The sequence below is a fragment of the Felis catus genome, chromosome D1 (genome assembly GCF_018350175.1).
Source record: "Felis catus isolate Fca126 chromosome D1, F.catus_Fca126_mat1.0, whole genome shotgun sequence".
Taxonomy (NCBI): Eukaryota; Metazoa; Chordata; class Mammalia; order Carnivora; family Felidae; genus Felis; species Felis catus.
Window position 1 is genome coordinate 4,320,633 of NC_058377.1, and position 19,230 is coordinate 4,339,862.

A 19,230-nucleotide genomic window follows, 5' to 3' on the forward strand; every position below is an offset into this window, starting at 1 on the left:
AGAGGGAGGGCTAGGATGAAGTTTGGTTTCTCAACAAAGTAAGAAAACATCATAGTATCTCACATGGCTTTTCTTGAGAATGGTCTTCTCAGGGTAAGCCTTCTTTGAAAGATTCCATATTCAACTATCAATGTATGTAAACCTTTCCAATTTTCCAATCCTTTTGAAGTGCTTGTTTTGGGAAGCACCTGGGTGGCTCAGTTTAAGTGTCTGACTCTTGATTTCAGCTCAGGTCATGAGCCCAGGGTTATGATATGGAGCCCTGGCTCAGGCTGTACACTGGCAGCAGGGAGCCTGCTTGGGATTCTCTGTCTCTCCTCCTCTCTCTTTTTCCCCTGCTTGCATGTGTTCTCTCTCTCTCAAATTAAAAAAAAACCAACTTTTTCTTACATGAAACTTTGATTCCAGGCCAACTGACCATCAGCTGAACTCCTTTTGAATCTCAAGTCAGTTGCACAAAGAATGGACTAGCAGATAATGTACTTCTAGAGTCCGATCTGTATTCAAATCTTGGCTTTCAATTTATTAGTTGTGGGTCTTGGGGGGAAATGAACTCTTATGATTGTTTCTTCAAGTAGAAAATAGGGATAATAAAAATTATTTTGGGAAAAAAACCCTGATTCACTGTAGGAATTAAATAATAGTATATTTGAAGTACCTAGAAGGGTTACTGATCAAAAAGGATTGACACATTTCATTCATTCATTCATTCATTCATTCGTTCCATAAATACTTGCCAGGTAACTATGTACTATGTATTGTATGAAGAATTAGTGACACCGACTTAGAATAGAAAAGTCCTTTCCTTCAGAGCTTAACTCTTAGTGAAAGCTAAATTAGTAAACAAGAAAATTAAAGCATACTAGGATCTAGGTTAGATCAATGATGTATTAGAGATTTACAACCTAGGATCTGTATGACAGATGGATACATAGGATACTAGGAAGCGTCTTGGAGGAGTACCTCAGCCAATATGGGAAGGAGGCAGAAAGGAAGAAAGAAGAAGGTCTTTGTGTGTCAAGGACACTGCTGTACACAAAATAATAAAGGAGGTTGTCCTATTCAGAAAGAACTGCGTGAATTTTAGCCCAGCTGGAGCATGGGGAAATTGGCAGTAAGTGAGACTGGAGAGGTAGGCAGGAGACAGTTCCTGAAAGAGCTTAAAAGTCACATATGGTCTTTGAGTTTTATATTAATGAGAAATATTGATGCATGTGAAACACGTTTAAAATCCATTTTAAAATGGTGAGTATTAGACTGGTAGAACATTGATTAAAATGGAATAAAAGGGCAGGTAAGGAGATTAAGTTGTTGGGGTCAAGGTTTAAATGATGAGAGTCTGATTTAAGATAATAATATTGGGAACAGAGAGACGATCAAAGAGTCCAGAAAGAATAAAGTACTGGTAAGGAATGAGTGATGGGTAATACATATTAATGTTACTAGATGGTATAAATCAAACTACCAGAGGCAAGCATTATTAATTCTCCTCAATCCCATAACTTCCTCTTGCTTTAATTCTGGATGCATCTTGGGTTAATTCTGAACTACTTGTAGTATTCCTAAAGGGAGACAACATGCTAGTAAGAGTGATTCAAATAGTCATTGTACTTGGCAGTTCTTAGTGCAAATTAGTTCTTATTCTGGCTTAATGAATCTTTCTTATAACGTGGTCCACTGGGACATTGCTCATGAGAAACTTAGTCTTTCTTGGTATGCTGAAATTAACAGGCCTTGTGTGACTGAGATGAACCCACCAAACTTGTGCTATTCTGAGAGGTGAGATGTCCCTGGAAGAGACTCCTACTGTCATTATTCGCCTAATGAAGTGTTGCAAACATTTCAAAAGGTACAAGTCTAGTTTTAGGGATGCTGAGTTCAAGTTGCAGGAGGAGCTGCTTAATAAAAAACCATGTCCCCCCCCTCCCCCCCCACCCGCCAAACCTTGACATCTTAACTCAGGAGAAATGTATTTCTTGCTCTTGTAAAGACCACTGCAGATATTTCTGGTCACCAGGCAGCCTTCCTCATGGTCATTCAGGGATACTGGCTTCTTCTGTTTAGATACCACACTAACTCTTAGATTATCTGCATCAACCAGCAGATGGGAGGAGAGAAGGAATGGAAGAACCCCTGGAAGGTGTTGAATGGGCCAGTCCTGAAGGTGGCTTATGTCACTTGTACTACATTGCATTGAGAGAATTCATCCCCAATGCTCTCTGAAACTGTATGGAAGACGGGAAAGGAAGTTGAGCAGTGTATCAACGGGTCTGGGGGTAGTCTTACAGCTGAATCTGCCAATAGGGGCTTATGGTTCAGAAACGAGTTCTGGACAAAGGGTATAGAATTAAGAATCAGATAGAACAGGCGATTGAGGCTATAAAGTATATGAGAGTTTATAAAGAGTAGATAGAGTGAAAAACAGGACATGGGACTCAGTAATATTGAGTTTTCTCAGTAAATATTTAAGTGACATGTGAACAAGGAGAAAGATACGTAGAAACCAAATGGTTTAAAAGTATTAAAATGTAATTACTGATTATATATTAAGTATATGACAGTGTGCAGTCAATGATCATTTTACATAGCCCTCGTAACCTGATGAGGAAACCTCTTCAGAGCCATGTATTTTTCACGAAGAAATAAGACTGGAGAGGTAAGTAGTTACCAGAATCACACAGTCAGTAAAAGATCTTGAATTCGAGCCTTGTCAGACTCCAGAGTCTAGTCGAGTCTCCTCATCAGTCCCTCACCCCTAAGTGGCCAGAAAGGCATGAGAACATGAATATGAAGGGAGAAAGAGTTCCAGAAATGGGGAAGTGGTGAACACATGTTGCAGAGAGGTTACTGGGTAAGAACTGTATAATGTCCATTGGAAGGTCATTGTTGCACAAAAACATTTTTTTCAACAAATGTTCATTGAGCACTGACTCTGCCAGTCCCAGTTCTGGATGCTTGAGACACGATGGTGAGCCAGATTCCTGCTCTTAGGGAGCTCAGTGTTGTGTGACAAGACTACAAGGGTGACAACAGGTGCAAGATTGCAGAGAACTGAATGAAATTAGAGATTACTAGTTGACAAAGCTAAGAAGAGGTAGAACTGGCTTTTGGATTTCAGAGCTGAATTTCCACACTGCAGTCTAGTACTAAGTAGACAATGGAAGCTCAATTTGAACTCCTTGTTTTAGTTTGAAAAATACAACATAGGTGATTCAGATAGCATATAGAACCCAGGGAGGTGGGGGGAGATTGTGGAGGGAGTGAATGTAAACCATGCCTTTGAGTCTTCCCCTCCCTACGTCTTCTAGAGCTGGGCTCCAGGAAGGCAGAGACCATTCCCTACCTCCCACCCCTCATCCCTTCTGTGTCTTAAAGTCTCATATTCTGAGGCTTCCCTCTCTAGTCCTACTTTTTAAAACCTTCCTGTAGGTGGAGCATCTGATAAACTCTGCTCAGTACGATGTTAATCACTGGAAAAGCTTAATATACTGGTTTCCTAGGGGTATTTGAAATGTGGGAAAGGCAGGAAGCCACAGCTTAAAAGATTAAATCTGTGCGTTTTTAGGCCTCATTAGGCAGATGGAGACATAATTTTATGAGGTGGGAGAGGGCTTCTTGTTGACCCTGAAATTACATCATGAAAACAGCCGCTAAGACTCCCTGTTGTTGTTGGAGCCTGCACTTTAGGGACTAGTCAAGATAAGACTGAGCTATGGAATTATACAACCTTTGAAAAATCTTTCATGTGAGGACAACGTGGGACAAACCTCTTACCAAAATAGCTCAGAAATCTGTGTCATGCTGTTACAGTGAACACCCAAGAGCCCTCTGCATAAACCCCAGCAGTCTCCTGAGGACAGATAGAGGAGGAAGAGAAATAGGGGTTATGGCCTTTGAAAAGAAAGGATATACAAAGAGTGTGGAGTTATTTCTAGAGAACATATTGTAAGCCATGGGAAAGCGATTAGGGTAATTGCTGAAACGTAAGTGACGTTCTGGTCTCAAGGCTATCAAATGCATTAGCACCGTGAGCTCCAGAATCTCATGATCTCCCAGGGGCCAGTTAGAGAACAGACCCACCGTCATTGCCTAGCAGTCCTTGAAACTGCACATCTTCCCTGCATGCTTTCACGTAAACAACAGATGTGTGTTTGGTCTCTTCCTGGCGGCTCCTTGTGTTTTCCTCCCGTGCTCTAACATTCTTTCATATCTATACCTGGTGAACATATAAAGACCATGTGAAGTTTGCTCCTGCTGCTATTTTGCTGGCAGAGGCAGCCCTGCTCATCTCCTCAGTCTAAGTGAGAACTTTTTCTTCAGTGTGTGGCTACAAAAGAGGCTATCCATGTTGGGAGCCCAAGGATGGCAGCATTTTGGTGGGTCCAGCATGTTCTGAGCCTGTTCTTGAGTTGGTCGTTTCCTCAAATTTGCCTCCTTGGGTGTATCAGATTTGAAGGAGTCAATGGAGTCTGAAAAATCAGGTTATCTCAACTCAAAAGAGACTGTTGTACAACAAGATACAATTGTTTATCTTACAGAGACTCTGCTTGGGCAGCGGACATGAATACTAATGGCAATTGGTCAACACATTTTCTCCCTGGAAGGAATTTCTTTTTGGGAGGAAGCATGATGTAACTTGTCATTCAGGAATTTGTTCTTGGTGTCTCAGAGCCAGAGAATCCCCACTTTGCCAACCAGTGGCTATAAGACTTGGGGTATATCAATTACCTTCATGAGATGCAGCCTTTTACCTATAAAATGGGTCTAGAAAGAGTAGGGTGAGAGAAGAAAATGAATATGTGGGTGCAAAGTAATCACCACATGACTGGCAACTAGGCATTTTTAAAAATCTATAATGAATCTGTAAGCAGACCCGAAGGAATTAGGTGGAGAATCTACATGGTGACTTTGATTGTTTTTATAATCAACAGAATCGAGCTTTCCAAGGGAAGCTTGTCTTGGCCATTGGTCAAGTCCCCATCTTCTTTACAATGTTCCTGCTCATTGACTTCCTTCTTTCCAGGCCTTTGTGCAGACCACAACACATCCTTAAATATGTTAGATTGTCCACTTGGTTGCATGCCAGTTTAAGCCTGCAACAGAGCCACATTGATTGGCCTTGACTGGCTCCATATTACTGACAGACCACCACATTCACAAACCATCTGAAGCAGAATTATTTAAGTAGTTAAGTCTGGACATGGTGTGCTCCTTCTTACTATTCTTACACACCATGTGTGGCTTCATCTTACGTTATAGTGCTTTATGTTACTAATGGTGGAGCCTGGTATATATTTCTGACAAATTCCATTTGGTTCAGAAGGTGGTGATTTAGTTAAAGATAACAGAAATGGTTCCAGCTAGTTTGGGCACAAAAGGGACTTCATACAGGGAATTAGTTGGCTTAACATTGTTTAAAATTCTGGAGAAACAGCAGTTAGGCTGAGCCTCTGGGAAGGACTGCAGAATAAGAATCCCACCAAAAATGCTGTGAGCCCTGTCACAGTTACAATACCAGGAGATCAGGAGGCTGCTGTTCAAAATTCTGGCCCCAGTTTCATACCATCTTGACCATAACCCAGCAAGTCACTGCTGAATTTGTTAGCTCCAACCCCATGTGTCTGCTGAAGTCTACACCACTAAGGGATGGTTCTAGGACTACTTTTGTCTCTGTTGAACACATTTCTAAAACAGCTCTTCAGTTATGCCAGTTACATGCAAAACAAAGTCACACTGATATCCAGATAAACAAGAGAGGCTGGGGGATGTTTTTACTTCGCAGTCTTGCAGAAGAGTACAAGGAGGTTGGAATAGATGTTGAGTGAGCCAGTCAGCTGGACACATGCCAGGCAAGTACCTGTGGAAAGTAATAGTTCTGGTTCTATGGAGAAACTAACGATGAATACGCTGGATTTTCTCTTTGAGAGTAATAATTTAATAGGGAGGGGAGACCAGTTCAGTCCCTTGATTATTATGGAATTGCTACCTTGTGCATTGGGGAGGATTTCCTTTCTAGGTACCCACAAAGCAGATTTCTCCTACCACTATTTCCACACACAGGATGATAATTGCTTGTTACCTCATCTGTGCACTCAGTGGGCTGTTAGCTGTAAAAGATAGGGACTGTGCCTTGCTTACTGTTAAATAGTCAATGTGTGATCCTATGCCATTAAATATATGTTAAATGATTGGATAAATGAAAGAGTATCTTAAGTAGGAGTCAAAATGTCAGCTCTAAGGATGTAAGTGTTAGCTTATTAGAGCAAAAATGTTTTCTTCCTGCCAGATCTCAGCCTTGTCTTTAGGTTATATCTGAAGCCTTGAAACAATAAATTGAACATTGATGTTAGGAGAATATATTTCCTCATTATGGTTCACCAGTCCTGAATTCTCCCTAAAGGACAACTGTGTATTTGCGGCTGGAGAAGCTACATGGAATTTCCTTTTGTTATTAGCATGAGAAGTTAACACAGAAAACTGTTGTGCTCTCTAAGTGAAGCCACTTGCTAGTTGGTATAAAAATGAGCATCACCTTCAAGGTTTCCTGCTCTTTAGTTACTTCTTGGGAATGGGCATTCCAAGGTGTTTCTGTATCTGGGATGATGTGTTGGATCTGGGATGATGTGTTGGAAATACCACTTAATGTGGCTGCTACTACTATTAACATTTGCAGTACACAATGAGTGTGAATCCTAGGGCTTGATGCTTTATACTCATGATCTCCTGTAACTTAAAATCACACCAGCTCATGAGGTGAGGTGCTATTTTACCCCGTTTTACAGCTACTGGAACTGAGAGTTGGAAGTTGAAATAACTTGTCCAGTATTACCTGGTTAGTGATCTAGAAGGTTAGCTCTCAAAGTTAGGTCTGTCTGATCCTAGAGTCCACGTTCTTAACTCCTAAGTGAATTTCACTACTCGTTTTTCTTATTCTGTGAGAAATGTCTTCTTATCACAAATAAGAATTTATAGGGATGTACAGCTTCCATGATGCTTTTCTGCATGGTAATGGTTATTAATCCTCACAATATCTGAGAAAAGTATTCTCATCGCCACCATACAGATTCTAACACAGAAACTTAGAATAGGTAGTTAAACTTTGAATTGAGGTATTCAGACTCTAAACGCTGATGTTGGGGCTTTTCATGATGTTCCCTCCCGTAATGTGCAGTAAAGACCTGCAGGCTGCCATCTTTTCCAAGTGGCTCCCTGGGACCCTGGGGCTGCCAGAGCTGATGAGGCGATTTTTGGTTCCTGTGGTGCAGCTGTCATTGCATAGGAGACTTGGAGAGGGACGTGTGCATTGAATTCCAATTTTAAAAAAGTCCTGTTTCTCTAAAATGGCTTGTCTTTTTCATCCAGAGAGGACTCATTCTGTTGTCTTTCCAGTGTTAAAAAAAAAAAAACATTACAGGAAATTGCATTGAAATTCCTTCTATTACAATGGGATCCCTCCCCTACCTTTTTTTTTAATCATTCATTTCTCACTGAAAATACAGAATAACCAGTAACTGTCATTAGATCTAATGCTCTTGAAGGTAACTACCAGTTAAACAGATCTTGCTCTCTGGGAATGATTTGTGAGGGAAAAACCCAATAATGTTCCAATACTTTTGAGGATGTTTGATGTATGATCCATGTTAAAAGATTTACGGTAGGTGGTACTGGTTAGACTAATTGAGTTTTAAGGAGTTGAGACTAAAATTTTCTCAGTCAGGGAACTTGTTATATGAGTATATAGGCATGGGACTTCAGAAAGAGCCAAACAAACTGAAAAGAGTAGATGCCTGAGGGTGGTTCTGGGTCTCAGTGGCTTAAGTACCCCAGCAATTGGGATCTATGGCTTTTCATCCTAGGACTCCAACCTAATGTTATGCCCCCATGTGTCTTGGCTTTCTCATTATCTCACATTTTACTTTACTATTTACCTTACTCTTTGTATTTAACTTGTATTCCCATGAGTGGCAACATGAATTTCTTTTTTAACATTTATTTATTTTTGAGACAGGGAGAGACAGAGCATGAATAGGGGAAGGTCAGAGAGAGAGGGAGACACAGAATCCGAAACAGGCTCCAGGCTCTAAGCTGTCAGCATAGAGCCGGACGCGGGGCTCGAACTCACACCCTGCGAGATCATGACCTGAGCCGAAGTCGGACGCTCAACCGACTGAGCCACTCAGGCACCCCATGAATTTCTTAAAGATAGACTTTATCCCAGCTTTGGGCCAGATACTCAGTCCTCAGCTCAGAAGATGTCTCCTCTCCAATAGCATGGACCTGCTGGTTGTGGGTTACATAGGGCAAAATATGGTGATCTCTTCAGCAGAGGTCATGAATGAAATTATTTCCATCAGAAGGGGCTGAGGATTAAATGAGCTTTTAAATGAAATACATGTAGGGTTACCTGGGTGGCTCAGTCAGTTTGGCGCCTGTCTTCAGCTCAGGTCATGATCTTACATTCATGAGTTCGAGCCCCACATCGTGCTCTGTGCTGACAGCTGAAGAGTCTGGTGCCTACTTTGGATTTTGTGTATCCCTCTCTATCTGCCTCTCCTCTGCTCACTCTGTCTCTGTTTCTCTCTCTTTCTCAAAAATAAATAAACAGTAAAAAAAAATTTAATGGAATACCTGTAAAGTGCTTATTGCGGTGTTTGGTCCATAGTAGTAACTATGAATGCTAAGTGTCCTTTCTCACATAGGGGTTTCTGGGCATATGTGGTGAGTAGGGGGCTGGGTATTTGCTAGGCACATGTTTGGATGTGCATGTGTTTGTATATGAATACTGAGTGGCCAGCATTCAAATATTAGAAATAGATATTTGATAGATATTTAATAGATACAGTGCTTCTTTAAGTAACATTGACTTGTGCAATGTCTGTTACCAACATTATGAAACGGAACTTAAAATGTTTATTTTTTATGTTCTAATCTGACATCCTGAATGATTTTCCTTCGATATTCAAACACCGTCTTCTTTTAGTGTTGTGGCAAATTCTGAAATAGAGAGAAGGCTAAGATAACGTGGATTGCCAAGCAGAAATCAAAATTGATGAAGTGTCTTGGTGAATTGATCAAACAAAGTGTTTGGGGGTTGTTCTTTTTATCTCTATTGATTTTTTCATCACCTCAAGAGTGGTGGATGCTGCTAAGAGATTGATGGTGGTTGATTTTTATGCTACCAGGTGTCATGGGCTGAATGCTTGTGTCCTCCCCAACTTCTTTTATTGAAACCCTAAGCCCCACTGTGATGGCATTTGGAGGTGGGGCCTTTGGAAGGGGGATCCGGATGAGATGACATGATGAGGAAGGGGCCCTGTGATGGGATCAGTGTCCTTAGAAGAAGAGGAAAAGACCAGAGTTCCTTCTCTTTCTGCCAAGCGAGGACACAGGGAGAAGTCTCTGCAAGCCAGTAGGTCCACCTTCCCCAGTGAACCAAATCAGGCTGCACCTTGGTCTTGGATTTCTGAGCCACCAAAACTGTGAGAAAGAAATTCCTGTTTGTTTGTATTAATTAATTAATTATCTATTTATTTTGAGGGAGAGTGAGAGAGTGAGCAGGGGAGGGGCAGAGAGAGAGGGAGACAGAGAATCCCAAGCAGGTAGCTCACCATCAGCACAGAGTGTGATGCGGGGCTAGAACTGACGAACCATGAGATCATGACCTGAGCCCAAATCAAGATTCGGGTGCTCAACCGACTGAGACACTCAGGTGCCCCAAGAAATTCCCGTGTTTTAAGCCACCTAGCCTATGGTATTTTGTTATTTGCAGCCTGATTGGAATAAGATGCCAAGGAAAGGCCTATCAATTCTAAAAACAGTCTGGAAATTTATGATAACAAGTTTCTAGCGAGTTTTCTTAGTATATTAACCCATGTTGCTAGAATTTCCTGTATCTACAAGGGTAAATGTTACCTCATGATACAAGTGAAAGATTTTTCACTAGCCTTTATGGGGCCTATGTTATTACACAGTGTATGTCTTTTATGTATTAAGCTGTAAGAAGTTAAGCTCTGAGCTCAACAGCATGCTCGCCCTTGTCACTAACACCTTTATCAGAACATTATGAGAAACTAGCTTTTAGTTCGTGTATACTTTGGAATTTTAAGTTTCCCACCTAGTGAGTTACTTCAATATGTTTACTTAAAAATTTCACTTAGGGAAAGCTGGGTGTCTCAGTTCACTGGGCATCTGACTCTTGATTTCGGCTCAGGTCATGATCCCACAGTTCATGGGTTCAAGCCCGTGTCAGGCTCCATGCTGATGGCGCAGAGCCTGCTTGGGATTCTCTCTCTCTCTTTCTCTCTGCTCCTCCCCTGCTCATGCTCTCTCTCTCTTTCAAAATAAATGAATACACTTAATTTTTTTCACTTACAGATATCAACTTTTCTTTGTAAAAAATTATTGTCATTATATAATCATGTCTGTTACCCTTAGGCCATTTAGCAGAGGATTTCTGGCAAGCTTTAGAATGTGAATATGTCAGTTATATTCCCATCAAAGTTTGTAATACGTGGGTATTGGATGCATTTAATAAAATGGAAATTGGTCTTCTAGACAGGACAGCTGCCTCTCACTTATCTGATAGGATAGTCTCAGTGCAATCTGCAAATCTTATTGAATCGGATTGATTCCGTTATCTTCCTCACTAACCTTTAATTCTATGTAGCAGAAATGTAATGTGATTCTCCCACTTCTTACCACTTAAAAACCAGTGATTTAAAAAGTGACTATTTCTTAAAGCAAAGTGGAACTAAAGAAGTGGACTTCACGTATACTAAATATAAGCTGTGTTCTAACACAGTGCTGAATGCCTTAATTGTGATATTTATTTTCCAGAAGAACACTGTGCCATAGGTGTTCTTATGTCCCTTTTGAAGATGAGCTGAATAAGTGGCAGAGATGTTATTTGAATTTGGTTTTGATTCAGCTAAGAGCTCATACTGTAGAAAACAGTGGTTGAGATCATTCACGTATCAGACAGCTACTGTTCCTAATTAGTTAGATGCAGAACTAGGACCAAAGGTTGTTCTAGCTTTTATATATATATTTCATAATGTGGTATCCTGCATCTAGTAACTGATAATCACGAGGCAAATTTCATACCTTTAGAATGAAAACAATGGGTACATCACAGGACTGTTCAGAGCAAAAAGAAAGAATAGCCAAAATCCTTTATTATGAATACGAGGCTCTTCAAATAATGGCTGGAGGTTGAGTTTGAGTCTTTAAATTGTGATTTGAATTTTAGCCTAGAGTTAAGACTATATCTAGGTCTCCTTTTTTAAGGCATTCAACAAATCTGTACTATTGTTTAATTTATTATTATTTTTTTAAGATAAATGTTTATTCATTTTTGAGAGAGAGAGAGTGCAAGTGGAGGAAGAGCAGAGAGAGAGGGGGACAGATGATCCGAGATGGGCTCTGCACTGACAGCAGCAAGCCCAGTGTGGGGCTTGAACTCAGAAACGATGAGATCATGACCTGAGCTGAAGTCGGACGCTCAACTGACTGAGCCACCCAGACGCCCCTGTACTATTTTTTAATATGTGTTGGATTTCATAAAGATTTGTTTTCTTTGTCTCCAAGCAGCTAAAGAGACTATGCAGAAGTTAAAAAAATACGTTAAACATAGTAGAATATCCTTATGAAAGTCACTGTTCCCCAAAATGAAATAGATTGGGTAGAGCTGTATGCTGTGGTTCCTGGAGTAATTCAAACACAGGCTATGATCTTTTGATTGGATAAGCAGAAGAAAATCTCAAAAAGGTCATGTCATTCCACAAGACTCTAAGATTCTAAATACTCAATGTTGGAGCTATATGTAGTTGACTAGGAGAATGTTCCTAAAGTGAAAATCAACCTGCTGATTCTCTATTACTGATTATTCAAATATGGCAAATTTGAAATGATTTGGGCTTATTTTTGTAAGTGTTTTTGAAAGTAGAAAAATGAGAATTTAACATTGTTCTCTTAAATTCAATCATTTGATTATAAATGTTTGCATATTTTGATGCATTTTTCAAGCTTTGAACTTGTTAACAGGATTTGTAATCTAGAAAACTATGAAAAATCAGCTGAAGCCAAACTTTTGTTGGACCTCTGATCCAGCTGTGTGTGTGTGTGTGTGTGTGTGTATGCACACATGTGTGCCCAGATGTTGCAGTGTATTAAAGCTGCCTATGAAGATAATGCTGTTCTTAAGATATTCCAAAGCAATATTTTTAATTTCCTATTTTACTTGAGGACTCAAAGTTTGATATTTTATTAAGGTTGTTTGTGTAGAGAGTGAATGTGGGGGAGGGGTACAGAGAGAGGGAGAGAGAGAATCCCAAACAGGCTCTGAGCTGTCAGTGCAGAGCCCAACTCTGGTCTAGATCCCATGACCCTGGGATCATGACCCAAGCCGCAATCAAGTGTCAGATGCTCAACTGACTGAGCCACCCAGGTGCCCCTCACAGATTCATATTGTATAGATTTTTTTTATGCTGTCATGGAAAGGAAACGTTGCGCCTCTCCTTTTTCCCACTTAACCTAATTTCATTACTCATGTGACTGTCTCATAAACAACAGGGCATATTTCAGCTGTCTGAAGAAAGAAGTTTCTTTGACCATCACAGGAGGCCTGCTGAGGACTGTTGAATTTGTTCATGTGCAATGACAATTAGGAGTAGGGGGAAGGGTATTGAACAGAAGCGTGGAAAGCTCATTTTAATTCTGTCATTGTTACTTAATTAAGTCATGTAACCTATCTGTGCCTACCTTCTGCTTCTATAAAGTCAGAACAGTAGTAGTGGTAGAACACTTTGTTGAGGTTGATACATAAATTGTGCTCAGTGATCATTGTTGTTGGGATTTTTTTTCTGCCCATGAAAAAGAGAGTGTTATTACTTGGAAAATTCAAAGTTGAATTTTCCAAATAATAACACTATCTGCAGTAAATACCTTGTGAATTAATGAACATTGCAAACAGCTGATTCCATCTCCATCCAAATGAAAGAACAGCAGATGCTAGAAGGAATGTCTTGGGGAATTTGCTTTGAAGGGAGGGAAGAAGAGTGTCTGCGTCCATTTGGATTGCTAGAACAAAAATACCACAGACCAGGTAGCTTATACACAACAGAAATTTATTCCTCACAGTTTTGGAGGCTGGGAGTTCCAAGATCAAAGTGTCGGCATACTCAGTGTCTAGCGAGGTCCCACTTCCTGTCATAGGTGGCTGTTTTCTTGCCATGTCCTCACTTACTGGAAGGGACAAGGATGCTCACCTTCTGTGGTCTCTTTTATAAGGACTCAAATCTCACTCATGAGTGTAGAGCCCTCCCAAAGGTCTCTAATCACCTCCTATATCCCAATATCATCACATTGGGGATTGAATTTCAACATAGGAATTTGGGGGAACACAAACATTCAATCTATAGTAGACATTGATATTTACTGAATGCTTAATTTAGCTAGGTATGATGCTAAATTCTTTTTATATGTTGTTGATTTATTTTATCTTCAACAAATAATTATCACCTACTGTGTTCTACATACTGAGCTAGGCATTGGAGCATAGTGGTATGTAAGATAGGCATGGGCCATATTTTTCAGTGCTTATAAATTGAGCATTGGGGATAGATGTTAAATAATTACACAGACAGTTAATGATTAGTTAAAACTATGGCTATCACTAGAGAGGTATAAAATTATTTCATCTTTTCAGCAGCCTTGTAAAATAGATATTATTTGCCTTTTACAGAAGAAAATGAGGCTTAAAAGGGTTAAAGAAATTGTCTAATTTCACAAAGCTAATAGGTTGTGGACTTAACATCCAGAAGGCTGCTTGTGGGCGTCTCAAGACTGCATGATCTTAAGGAGGTCCACAATTTGACCAACCCCTTTCACCCATTTATCCCTTAAAGGAATGTTTCTTGCGAACCTATCACGTGTCACCAGCACACCAAGTAGTTAGCAAAATGGACATGATACCTGCCTTAATGGAGTTGACAGTCTAATGAGGGTGACAGAGATTAATCACTTCTCAAAAAAATATGTAATTATAAACTACCACAAAATGAGAAAAAATGACATGGTTTTACGAGAGCCTGTGATAGAAACACCCTTTACAGTCCAGGAGTTCAGGAAGGCATCCGTGAGGAGGTGACTGTAAAACAGAGATCTAAGGGATGAGGAGGAACTCACCAGGTAGGAAGGATGGTAGAAACAGGATTCTGTGTGGTGGGGTCAGGATCTGTAAAGGTTCTGAGTCAGAAAGGAACATAATGAAGTTGGAGCAAGTAAATGAAGATCACTGTGGTCAAACCGAAATAATGAAGGAGGAGCACAAGATAAAGATAGGTAGGAACCAACCTGGTGTTTGAGCCATTTTAAGGATTTCGGTCTTAATCATAGGAGCAAAGTGAAGTCATGGAAGGATTTTGGATAGAGGAGTGACACAAGTAGATGTGCTTCATCAAAATCACCTTATCAAATAATTCAGTGAAGAAATGGTTAGAAGACACGAATACTTTTCCAAAGAAGACATCCAGATGGCCAATAGACAGACACATGAAAAAAATGCTCAACATCACTCATAATCAGGTAAATGCCAATCAAAACCACATTGGGATACCACCTCAACCCCGTCAGAATAAAATTAACAACAGAAGAAACTACAGATGTGCGCGAGGATAGGGAGAAAGAACACTCTTGCACTGTTGGTGGGAATGTAAACTGGTGTAAGCCACTCTGGAAAACAGTGTGGAGGTTCCTTAAAAAAATAAGAAATAGAACTACCCTATGACCCAGCAATTGCACTACTAGGTATTTATCCAAAGGGTACAAAAATGCTGATTTAGGGGGACACATGCACCCCAATATTTATAGCAGTGGTATTGACAATAGCCAAAATATGGAAAATGATGTCCATCGACTTATGAATGGATAAAAAAGATATGGTGTGTGTGTGTGTGTGTGTGTGTGTGTGTGTATATATATATATATATATATATATATATATATATATATATATTCAATGGAATATTACTCAGCCATCAAAAAGAAAACCGAATCTTGCCTTTTGTGACAATGTGGATGGAACTAGAGTGTGTTAGGCTAAATGAAATGTCAGAGAAAGACAAATACCGTATAATTTCACTCATGTGGAATTTAAGAAACACAACAGATGAACATAGGGGAAGTGAAGCAAAAATAAGAAAAACAGGGAGGCAAACCATGAGAGACTCTTACATACAGACCAAGAGCTGAGGGTTGGTGGAGGAAGGTGGGCGGGGCTGGGCTAGATGGGTGATGGGCATTAAGGAGGGTACTTGTGTTGGGGTGCCTGGGTGGCGCAGTCGGTTAAGCGTCCGACTTCAGCCAGGTCACGATCTCGCGGTCCGTGGGTTCGAGCCCCGCGTCAGGCTCTGGGCTGATGGCTCGGAGCCTGGAGCCTGTTTCCGATTCTGTGTCTCCCTCTCTCTCTGCCCCTCCCCCGTTCATGCTCTGTCTCTCTCTGTCCCAAAAATAAATAAACGTTGAAAAAAAAAATTAAAAAAAAAAAAAAAAGGAGGGTACTTGTGATGAGCACTGGGTGTCCTATGTAAGTGATGAATCACTAAATTCTATTCCTGAAATCATTAAAAAAATAAAGAATTAAAAAAATCACTTTCTCAGTGGTGTGGGCATAGATCTGAAGTGCAAAAGCAGAGCATAAGGATATTATCGCCATCATTCAAGTGAGAAATGATGGTAGCATTACTGGGCTGGCAGGTGTGTATCAGAGGCTTGAGTCATTGATGGAAACCAGAAGGAAGCAGTTAATTTTGTCTACTTAATGGAAATACTTCCATTCGTGCAAATCATCTGCTGATCTGAATATGTTCTTGATTTGGCAGTAGGTAGGCTCATCGTGAGTTGATTGTTAATGATGACTTTGATTTTGAAAGTAGTTTATATATTTATCTATATTGACCTAGCTCTTGATAGAGATGTTTATAATACAGTTTGACTCAGTCATAATTCTCTAAGCATCTACTATTCTAGCACTCTATTAACCCCTGCAGGACTTAAAAAGATAACTAAGATACTATCCTTGCTTGCAAAAAGCAAGTGGCCTAGTAATCTAGACAGGATGATAACAAAGTACAAACACGAGTGACTGTGGTGTACAACGTGTCGTGCCGCGGCCAAGTTTTATTGCATTTCTTTAAGAAGCAAAGATAACTTTTTACTGAAGGCTTTAAAGGATCAGCAAAGATAGAGCATGGAAATGGACTTGGAGGCATGTGACACATTTAACTCATGGAAGAGGGGGTGTGGAAAGCTTAATCTGGGAGGATAAAAGATAGTAATTATATTGATACCTGAGGCTATTAGAATTTATGGAGATTAGATAATCTTGCTTCAAGAAACAAATTTGTAGTGAAACAGTTTGATTTGATTTGCTTATTTGGCTTCACCATGCACTTAAAAGAAGACTTAATATTTTTAGAGCAGTTTTACGTTTACAATAAAATGGAGAGTAAGGTACCGAAATTTCCCATATACTTGCTGGCCCCGTAGCTTTACCCAGTCAGCATAACTCACCAGAATGGTACATTTTTACCAAGGATGAACTCACACTGACACATTATAAACACAGTCAATGGTTTGCCTTAGGGTTCACTCTTGTATTGCCCATTCTGTGGATTTGGTTAAATGTATAATGACATATGTTCATCATTATAATATAATACTGAGTATTTTCAGTGCCTTAAAAATTCTCTGTGCTCTGCCTATCATCCTCTTCCTCACTCACCAGTCACTGTCAATTACTAGTCTTTTTTTGCTGTCTCTGTAGCATTAGATTTTCCAGAGTGTCATACAGTTGGAATCATATAGTATGGTGCCTTTTCAAATTGGCTTCTTTTACTTGTTAATATGCATTTAAGTCTCCATGTCTTATCATGGTTTGGTAGTTCATTTTAGTGCTGAATAATATTCCATTATTTGTATGGACCACTTTATTTTTTAATTTACGTAATTTATCATTTCTCTGATGATACAGGATGTGATGCATCTTTTCATACATTTATTTGCCATCTGTATGTCTTTCGTGAGATGTCTGTTAAGGTGTTTGGCTCATTTTTTAATCGGGTTGTTTTCTTATTTATGAATTTTAAGAGCTATTTATATATTTTGGATAAGAGTTCTTTATCAGATGTGTCTTTTGCAAATATTTTCTCCCAGTCTTTGTCTTGTCTTCTCATTCTCTTGATACTGTCTTTTGTAGAGAAGGTTTTAATTTTAATGAAGTCCAGTGTATCAATTATTTCTTTCATAGATCTTGTCTTCATCATTGTATCTAAAAAGGCATCACTGTATCCCAAGGTCATCTCAGTTTTCTTCTTCTAGAACTTTTATAGTTTTCCATTTTCTTTTTAGGTCTGTGACACATTTCTAGTTAATTTTTGTGAAGGGTGTAAGGTCTGTGTCTAGATTCATTCTTTTGAATGTGGATGTCTACTCATTCCTATCATTTGTTAAAGAAACTATCTTTGCTCCATTTTGTTTCCTTTGCTTTTTGTTTGTTTGTTGTATGTGTAAGAGAGAGTGCACAGCATGCTCAGGGAGGGGTAGAAGGGGAGGCTCCAGGTGGTCAGTACAGAGCCTGACGTGAGACTCAATCTCATGAACCATGACAAGATATTATGACCTGAGCTGAAGTCAAGAGTCAGACCTGAGCTAAGAAGTTAAGAGTTGGATGCTTGACCAACTGAGCCACCCAGGTACCTGGCTGTTCCTTATTTGTCAAAGATCAGTTGACTGTATTTATGGGAATCTACATCTGGGTTCTCTATTCTGTGCCACTGATACATTTGTCAGTTCCTCACCAGTATCACAACGTCTTGATTACTGTCACATTATTGTAAGTCTTGAAATTATTCACTTTTGTGACATCAACTCACTTTATTTAACACTTATTATGTGTTTACTGAAAATACAACAGACATTCACTGATTTTTAGGGGCAGTGTTTAAAGCTCTGGCAAATCAGGAATCCCTGGAAAACTTCTCTTGAAAGTGATAGGCTCAGTAATTATTTTACGAAGAGTAAATGGATGATGATCCCAAGTAGAGCAGTAACTCTGGGTATGAATACGGTGGTGGGAGGTATAGGAAGTTGGCAAAGAACTTTGTGTTCTTCATTTTGATTGGAACATAGAGTAACTAAAAGTGTTAGTGGGGGATGAAAGTGGAGAGTTGGAGCCCTCTCATTGATGATCCTACAGGATAGCCTGCTGGACAGCAGAAAGAAATTTTCAGTTGCCCACATCTAACTTGAAGATTTAGAAAGAAATTTTGACTGCATGTTTCAATATATTTTTCTTTTTTCATGTGACCCAGTATTCAGTAACTTTTATAAGTAACCTGGGGCCTGACAGCAGCATTTTCCACATGATTGAGATTCCTGGGAAGAAACTGGAGTTTATATTGTGAGACCTACTGAGCATATTATCAGGAGAAGAGCTTTCTTTGATAGGCAGTCATTTGGAATCTATTTTCCCTCATTTGGGAGTAGTTCCCAGGCCAAATCACTGTTGTATTTATATCCATGACTTCTTTTCCAGCACTGTATCAGTATCCTTAAAAGAAGTAGTATTTGGGGCAGAAACATCAACCAAAATGAGTGTAATTAGACAGATTTTTTTTTTAAAGAATGAGGGGTTTTTAAGTGATTTTATCAGTAAATCCGTAAAGTAGTTTCCATTTGAATTGCTTAGCCATTATATAGCATTAATTGAACTCAGAAAACTTTGTTTGGATCATTGAATACCTATTGTGCCAAATGACTCTCGACATTTTGTGTGTGTATGTGTGTGCGTGTGGTTGGGGGGAAGTCTGGACTAGGACTTGTAGTTTGAAATTCCGACAAGTAAGGAAATCTTAGGAGAAGTTTATTGCATATGGATAGGGTGGAAGACAGAGAAGGACTATATGGGTGGGAATGGCTGGAGTTCAAGGGTAGGAGTGCTTTTCTTCTCTTTCTATTCTTGTTTCTTTTCTTCTCCTTTCAAGAGCTTGTTGGGTCTTAAAGAAAAGATGAATATCTGGGTAAATATTGTAGTTTTGTTAGTTCATACAATACACCAGAAGTCTTTAAGCTTTGAAAATCATAAATATACCTGAGAACATGTGCAAATGTAGATGGCTGGACCTTATACCTGTATTTTGATTTACTAGATCGAGGTGTGGGGCCTTTGGGGTC